The 14,292-nt window shown below is 42.2% G+C and overlaps 1 protein-coding gene across 4 annotated transcripts in view; it reads right to left on the reverse strand.

Moving 5' to 3' along the window:
* tei (teiresias) overlaps positions 1-12,027 on the reverse strand; it is a 121,662-nt gene extending 109,635 nt beyond the window's left edge. For 2 of the 4 annotated variants that reach the window (XM_069307628.1, XM_069307630.1), the window contains exon 1: positions 11,792-11,988. The gene's annotated coding sequence lies outside the window, so the exon portion shown is untranslated. Of the gene's footprint in view, positions 1-11,791 lie in introns of all 4 variants that reach the window. The other 2 variants (XM_069307631.1, XM_045756064.2) reach the window with 2 other exon arrangements.
* Positions 12,028-14,292: the final 2,265 nt, after the last annotated feature.

The following is a 14,292-nucleotide window of genomic DNA, read 5'->3' on the forward strand; positions in this document are numbered from 1 at the left end:
ACATGCGAAAAATATCTGGCTAGGCATTACGCCCTGTTCTTGACCGGGGGAGCTACTCTAATATTAAAGATAAACATTACCAATGTGTTCTCTCGATCCGGGTTAGGAACGGGGGTTGTGCTATTTTCACCGACTGCGTGACCTTGCCTGCACCTGCTAGATTGCGCCAAGTTACTGGTTCCTCATTTTCTTGTGTATTTTTTTAAGGTAGGTATTGATTCCTGGCGCCAATCTATGCTGCTGACACGCAAGCACAAAACATCGCGCAAGAGCATTTTCCTACCGCAAACACAAGCAACCAGCAGCATTCTATACTTGTATATGTTGTTGTTTACAAACATCACACACATAATGGTTGTTTTATGCCACAGGTGGCCTCGTGTCAGCTGTGTCCTGACACAGGTGGTCATGACACAGCTGGTCTTGCTCCAGCTGGTCAAGTCCTACCGTCGACCACTAGAGAGGCTGCCATACACAGATGGTGTTATGATGGATGGGCTTGTAGCAGCTGGCCTTACCGGATTGTGTTGTTCGGATGGGTTCCGTGAGAGCCCGCCGTGTTCAGAGCGGTTCCGTGAGAACCCGCCGTGTTCAAGAGGGGTTCCGTGAGAGCCCGCCGTGTTCAGAGCGGTTCCGTGAGAACCCGCCGTGTTCAAGAGGGGTTCCGTGAGAGCCCGCCGTGTTCAGAGCGGTTCCGTGAGAGCCCGTCGTGTTCAGAGCGGTTCCGTGAGAGCCCGCCGTGTTCAGAGCGGGTTCCATGAGAGCCCGCCGTGTTCAGAGTGGGTTCCGTGAGAGCCCGCCGTGTTCAGAGTGGGTTCCGTGAGAGCCCGCCGTGTTCAGAGTGGGTTCCGTGAGAGCCCGCCGTGTTCAGAGTGGGTTCCGTGAGAGCCCGCCGTGTTCAGAGTGGGTTCCGTGAGAGCCCGCCGTGTTCAGAGTGGGTTCCGTGAGAGCCCGCCGTGTTCAGAGTGAGTTCCGTGAGAGCCCGCCGTGTTCAGAGTGGGTTCCGTGAGAGCCCGCCGTGTTCAGAGTGGGTTCCGTGAGAGCCCGCCGTGTTCAGAGTGAGTTCCGTGAGAGCCCGCCGTGTTCAGAGTGGGTTCCGTGAGAGCCCGCCGTGTTCAGAGTGGGTTCCGTGAGAGCCCGCCGTGTTCAGAGTGGGTTCCATGAGAGCCCGCCGTGTTCAGAGTGGGTTCCATGAGAGCCCGCCGTGTTCAGAGTGGGTTCCATGAGAGCCCGCCGTGTTCAGAGTGGGTTCCATGAGAGCCCGCCGTGTTCAGAGTGGGTTCCATGAGAGCCCGCCGTGTTCAAGAGGGGTTCCATGAGAGCTCGCCCTGATAAAGGTATGACCAGGTAACAAACGAATACAACTGATATTCAATAACAGCAACAAACAATTGGGTCCAATGAAGGCGGGTTTATTGTATAATGAAATACAACGTAAAGCTAAATTGAACAGAATAAGACACCAATAAACTCTTTAAAAATGATTCAATCTCTAGGTTGATTCCGGAGACGAGACTGTGACAGCTGTACGGTAAGGAACATTATACCTATTGCCAAACAAGCCCCCCCCCCAAGACTGAGTCTGGCATAAAGAGGCACAAGGCTTTATGCTGAAGATTGGCCTTTGTTGCTCAGGCATCGTTGGCATGATATTTCTAGCAGAAGTGCTCCGAATGATAGGTTGTAAAACTGCGGTAATGAAGAGGGACAGTTCTACAGTCTCCTCCATACTTAATGGTAAATCCTGTTCAAATTTCAGAAACTCTCTAAAATCTTCCATTGAGTGTATAATACACTTCCTTGTCACTTTTGCAGGTTCACCTCTCTTGCAGACGAGGAGTCAACGTGGCTGGAATATGTTGACCAAACCATACACTAGAAAGTGAAGGGACGACGACGTTTCGGTCCGTCCTGGACCATTCTCAAGTCGATTGTGCGATTGTGTTTCACCTCTCTTCTTTGACATGGCCCCTCTGCTAATCTACCAATTCTCTCTCTTATAGCTGTGCAGCAGTTCTTGAAAGCGTTATTTTCATCCCTCTCATGCCTGTACAATATCCTGAATGACTCCAAAATTTACATTTATGAATGTTGTTCTTATATATATCCAGGGGGGGGGGGGAAACATTAAGAGAAGGAAGTAGTGGTGACAGCAAGCGTGCTAGAGGCAATCTGTTAGATGTATGTCAGTGTGTTGAGGAAGTTGAGAGCGTGGGAGGGAAGGAGAGCATGCGGGTGAATCAATGCTGGTTGCCAGCCACCCCCTGGTAAGTTGTTTTACTCCCACACCACATGTGACTGGGTCCCTACTGTGTGGCCCAGACCAGCAGAACAAGAGAGAGAGACAGAGAGAGAGAGACAGAGAGGGAGACAGAGAGACAGATACAGAGAAAGAGAGACAGACAGAGAGACAGAGACACGGAGAGAGAGGCAGAGAGAGAGGGAAGGCACTGTTAATTTAGTAAACACAACCAACAGTGGCACGATTAATTAAGTTCGACCAACAAAGTTGCTTTGATAATTGAATAAGAACGCACTAACAATAGACACGGGGATCATACAGTGTTCTGATAATTGAATAGGTAATAGAACACAAATACGGACTCTTACAATCGCAAAAGTAAATTATGTTGGTGTCGCAGGAAATGGGCAAGTTGGAGGGGGAGATGGTAGAGAGCAGGGAATAATGAGTGTATAAAGCCTCTAGAGGGGTCATGGTAATGGTGTGACTGTTATCCGCGACTATTCCTACACGCAAAGAGGAGTGTAAGGGAAAGGGGGAGAGGGGGAGGAAACAATGTGGTTCTCAGGGGAAGTTCCCGTCAGGGAGTAAATGTTGAGAGGGTAGGGAATCCGAGAGAATAGGGGCATCAGCGCGATCCCACCACATACACATCGCTATTATTTTAATATTGACGGTTGACTATGATATACAACATATCGACCATCGGGTGATGTTCGCTTGCTCTCTAGACAACGACAGGCCTACAATCATCCACAGAAAACGACAGGCCTACAATCATCCACGGAAAACGACAGGCCTACAATCATCCACGGAAAACGACAGGCCTACAATCATCCACAGAAAACGACAGGCCTACAATCATCCACAGAAAACGACAGGCCTACAATCATCCACGGAAAACGACAGGCCTACAATCATCCACAGAAAACGACAGGCCTACAATCATCCACAGAAAACGACAGGCCTGCAATCATCCACAACAAACGTTTTCCAAATGGTTAGAAAATGACACTAAATATTATGGAAAATGGCTGTCAAAAACAAAATTATCTCGAAAACTTATAGTAAAAACGTAACAGTTATGGGGTGGGGGGGGGGGTAGACCCAAACTGGCCTATTAAGACTAACTGCCAACTGCTTTCCCGGGGGTAATATTATTTTAGAAATCGTTAACGAAAAACAAATGTAATTTTCATGTTAAAGCACTAAGCCAGTAGAGCTATTTAGTAACAAATCGCAAAGTACTAAACGAAACGAACAAGCAGATTTAATTACAATATAAAAGCCTAGCCTAGGAAAAAAGACTATAAATGTACATTGAATTATCGTCCTATTAAGTTTGACAGCTGTTTTACATATAATAGTCGAAATTATTATTAGAACCATAAAAGAATATAATGACAATAAAAACCCTTGCAAATTTATTAAGATCTTATATTTGAATTTAATTTAAATTTGTTAAGTCTCAAGGCAAATTTATAACTTGAAACACAGAAAATGACCACAGACTAACAAACCTACAGCTAACAAATTAAAACATATAATTTGCTGAGCACATTGAGTTATTTCTAAAGGCCCAATCTTTGACCTTATCATCTTCGTAATCCACATAAATGACCTGAAAAATTAAATAGGACTAACAATAAAATCGTTAATGACAAAAACAGATAGTTATCTGAGGGTACAATAGCCTTGTCTCTCTCACAATAACCAAGCAAGGATTACGTGATCACCAATCACAACAAGTACATATATATTGTTAAGTATGTACAAGCCCAAACAGGGAACAGGAAGCGCTGACAATATTGTCGCTTCCTTGAGAGGCGAGACCAAACTGCCAATTTTTCGTGAGTTGCCGGGTCGTGTGTCTCGACTCACGGCGTGTTGCGGGGAGGGAAGACAACATTAGATAGACTACTTAATGCAGCGGTCCGAGGCGTACACAAATAGGTACGGTATACATTTGTCAATGTATACAAATGTAATTCACTTTGGCCACAATATCCAGAGTAAAATATATGTGAAGAAAACCCCAAAATATAACATCAGGTTAATCTCTGAAGATGAATAGACTATAAGATCATCTCGAAACGCTGAATATAATATTACTCCTTTTCTGTTACATTTATAGTTTTGTTTTTGATTGAATGATAAGCTAGATACTAGAATGAAGGCCTTTAGCTAGATAGGGTATGTAAGTGCACCAGTGACTAGCTTAGTGTTCCCAGCAGACGGGCCTACACCCCTGGTTCCAGGGGTTACATCTCCAGTTACCTGACACTTGTTAGCTGTTAGTATATACTCTCAAAAACTGTTAAAAGAGGTTGCCTTTTTCTTGTTATGATGTGAACACCAGTGTATGCAGTCGTCCTTGCTATTGCCTTACGGTTCACTAACTTTAAATTTTAGCTGTTTAAAGTTATCCGCCGACTAAGCCAAGAAATTAATAAAAATATTATCCATGTCAAAAAAATACATCTTTATGATGGTTATATTATTGAAACACAGAGAAGTGAATGCACCCGTGACTCAAATAAGGCAGCAATCACATCACTGAAATTCTCTCCGTCATAAAGCTCCCACCCCATGTCATTAAAGAATGGAATATAGATCAATAGCAACCTGAGAACGCACCGACTCCAACAAACTGATAATTTTCTGGCAGGTCACACCACACACCGACACCTCTCTCACCGAAGTACTCGGGAAAAAGTGACATTGGCATCCACTATTGACTTCAAAAGAGTGCCATCGACCTTGGTTTTATTTAAACCTTTGATCTACCACTGGAAACGTGAGGTATTTACTGTTATCCTCGACCTCCTCACACGGCCCGTCTTTGTACATCTACGACAAAATACACGATGTGACAAATATTATGCGAGTAACCTACATGGCATGCATCATTGACATTGGAAGAAATTCACACGCCACATGGCATTGAAAATAGAGGCGTACCAATTACCAAAATGCAATATTTTGGCTGATACCGACAATATTATCCTATACCTATAATTTAAAAAAAATAGATGTTGGAGTGTGGTCTGGTCAACATTTTTCAGCCACGTTATTGTGACTCATCGTCTGCATAGATGTTGGAGCTTAAGACAACAACGCTTCCATTGATTTTAGAGTTGTAAACAATTACTCAGTAAATTAATAACACTTCATAATTATAACAATAACCATAAACACAACTATTCTTGCGAAGCCCACTAAAAACAACTGTTAATAGACTTTCCAACAGTGATTACCGATTAGTAACACCCAAATAAAAATTCTACCAATTATGCAAAACTGCCGAGTCTTACAGTGGTTCGGGTCAATATGCTTTACATTTCCAGCACTCTATTTGAAACTTGGAACAAAACCGTGAATGTGCTGTAGATAACAGCCTTATCAACAAAAGGCTAAATGCTCGTTAATCCCGCCGTCAAACCGTTCATGAATGAAAAACAGTTTACATACGATTCACAACTGATGACGTTCGAATATTTCTCGAACATTGCTTCACTGATGTCCTTTGTTTACATCGCAACTCTGTAATTGTTTCACCCACGTACTTTAAATACAAATAATCGCCAACATAACCTAAACACCTATAACCTATATATATATATATACACACACACACACACCCCTGACTTCTTACATTCTTGTACAGCCACTAGCACGCGTAACGTTTCGGGCATATAAAGAACTTCAATATATATATATGATATTGTACACATGAGAACAAGCCTATTTATAATAGTTATGTTAAGATTTATAATGCGTCTGGGGTGGACGGCAGCTGCTTTAACGAGCCTAGCCTGAGGATGGGATGTCTGAGGACAGGTTGCAACAAAGTTCAAATGCTTTTTAATCCACCCGCCAAACCCCCCCGTTTGTGAATAAAGAACACTTTACACACGACTCAACTGAAGACATACTTTTCTGGAACACGTCCTCTGCTCAAACCGCACGTATATCAATGATACCTTCCACGTGCTGCGAATACCACAAATTAACACCAAATCCTAACCACCTAACCAAACCTATGATAAACCTAACTATTCAACATTCTAGTATGTAATAATATAACTTATATTTGAGAAAATACATGTTTTGAACAGCGTACATACGTTACAATTTACGAATGTGTCATTGGGGTCGACCGGCGGATGGACGAGCCTAGCCTAAAGACAGGTTGGTTATCACCTCACTGGATGAGATAGCGAGTAGCACAAATGCCATTCCTAACCAAAGGAAATGTAAGCTTAGTCACTGTCTCTGACTAAATTTAATATGTGCTTACCATGTTGAGATACATATTAACCTAGTAAGTTACTAGTCTTTAAATCATAAATGGCGAGTAACGCTTATTTTATCGGAATAAAGGCTAAGAGACATGAAACACTTAAGTGCGGAGAGCAAATACAAGGGAAAATGAATTAAGAGGTAATAGTGTAACACGTGACTGTAAGGCTGCACGACATGCAAGGTGAGACCTGGCTCTATTACCTGTCTCGCTCACCACACGCACACTATACATAATTAAACTACACACACTCAAATTTCCTGCAATATAATAATCTCGTATGAAAATTAAATATGATGTCACGCAACATTTATTATTGTTATCATAAGCACTAATACATTTAGAACTACATAGAACGTTGGTCTGAAACACAAACGTACAAGTACACATGTAATCATAAACACATGTAACCTACGTGTGTAGGTTACGCACATACAAAAAAAAAAAAAAAAAAAAAAAAAAAAAAAAAAAAAAATGTGGGCTTCGCTTACATGTTAGGTAAGAAAACACGCACGGACGATGTAAACACGCACGCAGACATGAATCAACCTAACTACAGACACGGCTACGGAGGACTTATCTTAGCGACTCTTCGCCTCTCAAAATGTGGCTGGTGGTTCAAGTTCAAGTATGTTTATTGAGATAACCAAGAAATATATATCAAAGGGATAGAGTAGCTTAGGCTATTTCTACCCCCCTTAACAGCCGGGGCTGGTGGTGACGATTTCTTACGTTTATTGTGGATGGTCGGACGTCGGCACCGCTGAACTCTATAAACAGAACCCCCTTAAATTAAGTTGTTGCAAGTGACGTCACGCCGCCAAGAGTTGTAAACAAACATTGCGAGCACCACGTGTTGCTTGTAAACATTTTGAGCACCTCGCGCCACATGTACGTAAATATTACAAACGGTGGAAGTCAAATGATACCAATTTTTGTTATCACGTCAGGCGTCACATATGACTAATGAACTGAATTGGCGGCTCTACCGTTCAGAATGACAATTGTATCAATCACAACAGGACTGAACTCTACACAGCATCTTAGTAAGGTTGCTCAAGAAAGCTATAAAATGAACTGAAGACATACCGAGGTAAACTATATTTATGAGAAAAAATATGAAATTTAATCGCCATCTGTATTAGGAAGCCTCCGCTGGGAGTGTTTGTTTACTAAACAATACATTACTTCTCAGTTTCCTCCAAAATTGTGCTGTTATACTATAATTTAAAGTTTATAATTGAATTACATATTATTGTACATAAGGCAACATATTAAATGAACGCATTTAAAGAAAATTTGTCACTTTAGTTAATAAAAGTGAGCGGTCGTGTTTCTCCATTTTAACCAATTATTTTTATTAACACACCATTAACAACTGCATGTATTACTAGATGCGTTAAAACACAAATGCGCCCAGAATTTTTTTTTTTTATTCTTCCAATCTGCAGGTTCTTTCCACGTAACCTGTCCTCAGGCTAAACTCGTCCAAGCGGCGGTCAACCACAAGGAAGTCGTTGGATTGTTTGAAGAATACGTTAGACAAATACGTTAAAGTACAGCTGGAAAAGATCAAGGCAAATGAGGGGGGGGGGGGAGGACCTTCAACAAGCCGTCGGCTTCCTGTCCTCGAAAGCCACTATCACTAGTGGCCTCGACAAGTAAACTCGGGTAAATACACAGTATTTGCATCAGCCAAATGTCCTCCTCCTCCCCCCCCAATCCCCCACCTCAAACATGGGTGGTTCAGAAGGTAAGTGACTCTTTGTGAGCAGCCTGAGGCCCTTCCATTCCAACAGCTCATCTTAAAAGCCTTACCCTACTAGTTCCCCAGAAACACGACCCGCCGATTGATTGATCAAGATTAAGCCACCCAAGAGGTGGCACGGGCATGAATAGCCCGTAAACGATCCGTCAATCGCTTGCAACTGATTACTGATGGGTGAACAGGGGCGAGCAGTCAAGGATTGGTGCCCAGTCAACAGTTTCCGTCCACAGCTCTAGCCCAGACGAAATCACGTCACTGCAGTTTCTGTTCTGTTTCTTATTTAGCTTAGGCTTCAGGTAAGCCTACCAGCCAAGCAAACCTCTTCAAGATGTATTTGTAATTATGAAACTACAATTTTGTAAAACCTGCATATGTTGAAGATTTGGTTTAACGATTATTTGGTGTAGCCTACTTGATACGTTTTTTCAGCTCGGTTTCCATGTTTGATAATTAAACGTGCTCTAAAAGGCTCAAATGAAAAACGAGTAGTCTGGGTGTTTATGAAAATGACAGATGACTAAGGAGTGCATGAAAATAATAGACGACTAAGAGTGCATGAAAATGACAATAGTATGCATCTAATGTGACTGACTTGTAAAGTGTTGAAAAAATGAAATACTGAACTGTGGATCGGATTAAAAACACTGTTCATGATCTAGCATTAACTAGGTGGATGTTAAATTTTCTAATTTTGTTTACTGCAGCGAACAATACTGTAACCATCTTGCCATTTCTGATATATAATTGACAATGTTCAAATTTTTGGGCCCCATGCAAAGGCAAAAATTTAACACTCAAACGTTCATAAGACAAATTCTAAGAAAATATTTATAACATTAACATTGCTCTAGTTAGGTAGACTTATAACCCTTACCATATTAACATAATAATTTCATGTCGTAAAATATTAACATTAAACATTCTTGAACTAACAATGATCAAATTAATAGGCTCATGTTATCGTGATATGCGGCGAGTCAGTCACACAGTTACTAATCATGCTCGCACACCCATCCAACTGGATGACAGCTTTACAGTCATGTGCAGCATTACTTAACGTAAGCAAACTTTAGATACTTGGCTGAGATTTCTAGTAGTACTTCATTTTGAATGAAGTATTTACACATTTATTAGGCACCGTTAACACTAGTTATCTCTGAATTCTGCCATTGTTTCACATTCTGCCAAGAGATTTTACAGTTAATGAAGTGTACAAAAGCGGGTGGTGCAGACTTTCACAGGTACTTGTAACAGCTCCCAAGCCTAGCAGTATTAACGTCTAGAAGTCTGCTAACCAACCAGGCTCCTGATCTCCGTATGAGCTACAAAAGCCGAGAGAACTAAAGCTTATAACACTAGAAAATACAGTAGAGGGGAAGGAGACGACATGAGCACACACCAAACTGCTTAAAATTCTAAGTAGGCATTGACAAATAATAATTAGCATGAAGAGAGGGCACGAGTGGGAACTAGTAACTTTGGCAGATCATAAGTTAGGTATATGTATAGTGTGACGATAATCTCTTTCAAGAGAGATTGAGCCTGCTCTTCCCTACAAAGTACGTAAAAACAAAAGATAATATAGAAGATACGTCCAGCAAGTATCGCCAAACGTTTTGCCCAGAGAGCAAAGCGTACCCAGCACACAGTGACACCTGCTACCTACCGCCACCGTAAACCGGCAAACTGCTTGTCCTTTGCCTGCCTGTCGCTGATTGGCTGGTGTCCCGTCGCGCCTGCCCTCCGCCACAAGTTGATGTCTGGGCTGCAGTGGCCCAGTATTGTCAGAATATCTCAGTGCTCCTTGCAGTTGACATCTCTCGCTGGTAGACTAAGCCTTGGCTTTCGTGTACTAAGGGAGGTGGCAGCTCGAAGCCAATATTCCAGCTCCATTCATATTTATTTTGCTATCACTGTAACTCACTTGTCTTAACGTAACTTTTCATTTGCCAGTGATTATTCATATTATTTTGTTTGTTGACTTGTCTTTTATATTTTATATGCTTAACTTTATTCATGTCTTGTTTTTCTAACATAATTAAAATTTCATTGTTAAATTTACTTGTGTTTTGTGTGTCTTCCCATTACCTTACCACAGACGAAAGTTCCAGCTTTTCTCTTTTTTTTCTCTCTAATGTGACGAGGCCCTACCCCTAGCTTTTGAAACAGCCGAACACCAACGCTTTACCGTCACAATAGAAAGAAACATGACTATTGTACTATGTAGTGTAGTTTAGTGTAGTGTATTGCCGGAACAACCGTGGACATTTTCAAGAGGAAACTAGATTTATTCCTCCAAGGAGTGCCGGACCAGCCGGGCTGTGGTGGGTATGTGGGCCTGCGGGCCGCTCCAAGCAACAGCCTGGTGGACCAAACTCTCACAAGTCGAGCCTGGCCTCGGGCCGGGCTTGGAGTAGAAGAACTCCCAGAACCCCATCAACCAGGTATCAACCAGGTATCAACCAGTTGAGGCTAACTCCATACACAGCTCTAGGAGTGGGTAGGTAGGCTATGTTAATGAAGAAGCAAAGAGAATCGGATAAATTACAACTGAATAGGAGGCAACTGAAAGTCGGAACAATGTGCCAACTTGTGTCTTGCCATAGTTAGTTCTCTCACCAACACCTTGCCATGACCAGTTGTATCAGCAGCAGCTTGCCATGGCCAGCTCCGCGTCACCTGTATCTTGTCATAGCCAGCTGAATATTACAAGTGATTTGCCATTACCAGTTATCCATCACGAGTATCTTGCTATGGCTAGTTGTGCATCGCCAATCTTACCATGGGCAGCTGTGCATCATTAGTGTCCTTTGACCAGCTGTGCGTCACCACAGTCTTGCCATGACCAGCTGTGCGTCACCCCAGTCTTGCCATGACCAGCTGTGCGTCACCCCAGTCTTGCCATGACCAGCTGTGCGTCACCAGTGGTGGTGCCAACACCTTAGACAGTTCCCCGGCTTAAACATCAAACCTATCTAGTGTAATGACAGGAGCGCAACTCTGCCTGAGTGTTCTATACTTGTCACACTGACGCAGTGAGTGACGGAGGCAGTGTGACAGGCTGCAGGTCGCTACCAATCCTCACACTGACGCAGTGAGTGACGGAGGCAGTGTGACAGGCTGCAGGCCGCCACCAATCCTCACACTGACGCAGTGAGTGACGGAAGCAGTGTGACAGGCTACCAACCTCACACTTGCTGTTTATGAAGCGCCTATCACCTGCTCTCAACAAAAGGCTACTGGAGACTAGACTTGCTATGTTCCTGGCATTGTATTCTGAATATACAACGTGTATCACTTTCCACACACATTTAATTCACCAAATTACATAATAAACCGCCATTATACAGAGCAAATAGAAGAGGTTTGTATGTAAAGTTGATGAATTTCGTGCTGGGAAAGCGATAAATGTTACACATTGACAAAAATTTATAGCATCACACGGAATTGGTGCCCCAAAACATCTCAAGTTATTTACCTGTATAATTCACGTTGCTTGCCGCCTCCTGCGTGACACGCTGTGCTGTGACCAATATTACGCTTCCTTTACTAACACTACACTCAACAAGTAAAGCCAAAAATCACTAGAAACAACAGAGCGACTTATATATATCCCGGAGGAGCGCACGCACTCACACCACTCTCACCCACAGTCACAGCGACACTGATGGGCCGCTGCTGTTGCTGCTGCTCCCTTTGTCGGTCTCCGCCGCCTCATGCGGTGATCAATTACCACATTTATCTACCAATTTATTTTGTTACTATGACCTTAGAGACCTTCTCTATGAATTACAATCTTTTCACTAGATATTCCTTTATTTCTTATATAAAGGAAATCATGAAACTTAGCGTCAAAACATGCAAAAACTCAAATGTTATGTCAACCTATATGATAATTGAATGAATACACATGTTTAGTTATCTCAAATATTTATGTCAAGCAAAAGCTGCTTCGCTAGTATATATACATATATATGTATATGAGAGTAAGGCGTGTAAAGCAAGCCTAAGAATAGTATAAGTGTCATCGCCGTTGTAAGCCACGGAGGCATTCCCAGCGGGTCGGGACGAATGCTTCCAGGCGCTTGGGGCTCGCTCCTCTAGCACCAATATTTTCTACTCGGCAACTGCCTCTCCATCCCATCTTCCGCCTCTCCATCCCTTCTTCAGCCTCTCCATCCCATCTTCTGTATCTCCATCCCATCTTCCGCCTGTCCATCCCTTCTTCAGCCTCTCCATCCCATCTTCTGTATCTCCATCCCATCTTCCGCATCTCCATCCCATTTTCCACCTCTCCTTTCTACACAACTTTCACAACGTTTCATTTATTTATCTAAATTTAATGTGCATACTTTTCAAGAAAGTCGGCTCTGTGATCGCTCTCGTCTGCAACATTGTGTTCATTGTGGAAAGTGTTTTAGTTAATAAATGGGGTGTAGGGCATGTTAGTGTAAGGTGTTGGTGTAGTAGGGTGTCTTGTGTGTTAGTGTAGTAGGGTGTCTTGTGTGTTAGTGTAGTAGGGTGTCCTGTGTGTTAGTGTAGTAGGGTGTCTTGTGTGTTAGTGTAGTAGGGTGTCTTGTGTGTTAGTGTAGTAGGGTGTCTTGTGTGTTAGTGTAGTAGGGTGTCCTGTGTGTTAGTGTAGTAGGGTGTCTTGTGTGTTAGTGTAGTAGGGTGTCTTGTGTGTTAGTGTAGTAGGGTGTCTTGTGTGTTAGTGTAGTAGGGTGTCTTGTGTGTTAGTGTAGTAGGGTGTCTTGTGTGTTTGTGTAGTAGGGTGTCTTGTGTGTTAGTGTAGTAGGGTGTCCTGTGTGTTAGTGTAGTAGGGTGTCTTGTGTGTTAGTGTAGTAGGGTGTCCTGTGTGTTAGTGTAGTAGGGTGTCTTGTGTGTTAGTGTAGTAGGGTGTCTTGTGTGTTTGTGTAGTAGGGTGTCTTGTGTGTTAGTGTAGTAGGGTGTCTTGTGTGTTAGTGTAGTAGGGTGTCTTGTGTGTTAGTGTAGTAGGGTGTCCTGTGTGTTAGTGTAGTAGGGTGTCTTGTGTGTTAGTGTAGTAGGGTGTCTTGTGTGTTAGTGTAGTAGGGTGTCTTGTGTGTTAGTGTAGTAGGGTGTCTTGTGTGTTAGTGTAGTAGGGTGTCCTGTGTGTTAGTGTAGTAGGGTGTCTTGTGTGTTAGTGTAGTAGGGTGTATCTATAAGTCAGCTGTAAAGATGAGGAGTGTGAAATATATCTTCCTGTATTAATTATTATTTTTTAACTCTTTATGTATTGCAATATTCATAATGCTATTTTACTTGTGGCAAATAAAATTAACAGGAATTGTCGAGATTGGATCTGTATAATATGTAATAGAGTTGTAGTAGGGTTGGTAGATCTGCCCTTTTACCTTTCAATAGTACAGTAGTTGGAAACAATGTTTAGTAAGGTTAATGATTCTTTTCTTTTTTACTTCAGTTGGTACATGTGTGGAGCTCAAGTTAGTCTAGTCATTCCTAAAAATTGGACTTGCTTTTCATAAGACATTATTGTCTTTCAATATGAAATACAACCAAAAGCATTTAAATACTATTCAAATGCCAATAGAAGAGTAGAAAGACAAGGCTGTCTATTATATAATAAAGAAGTAACATTCATCAAGCAGGGGTAACTAGTGACAAATGTTGTAAAGGAACTGTTGGGAGGCATAGTAATTACCGTGCCAGAATTAGACTGGAATATCGATGGTCATGGTAGGCAATTACATGTAGTAAATTTCCCAGATGTAAGTACATACTCCAATTGTGAACTCTGAAAAATAGTTAGGATACCCTTTTCAGCATTATATTAGTGAGTGTTTAGTTATCAATGCCTTTTAGACTGAATACATGAGATACCCCGAGTTTTGTAACTACATGTATTTAATTTACTCACAGATATTAGAAGATATCCTCATAGTTTATCGAAAAGTTTGCCAGTGCAGGCTAGTAGACTCGACTTGCATCCCATGTATGACA

This window comes from Procambarus clarkii, chromosome 60 (assembly GCF_040958095.1).
Source record: "Procambarus clarkii isolate CNS0578487 chromosome 60, FALCON_Pclarkii_2.0, whole genome shotgun sequence".
Taxonomy (NCBI): domain Eukaryota; kingdom Metazoa; phylum Arthropoda; class Malacostraca; order Decapoda; family Cambaridae; genus Procambarus; species Procambarus clarkii.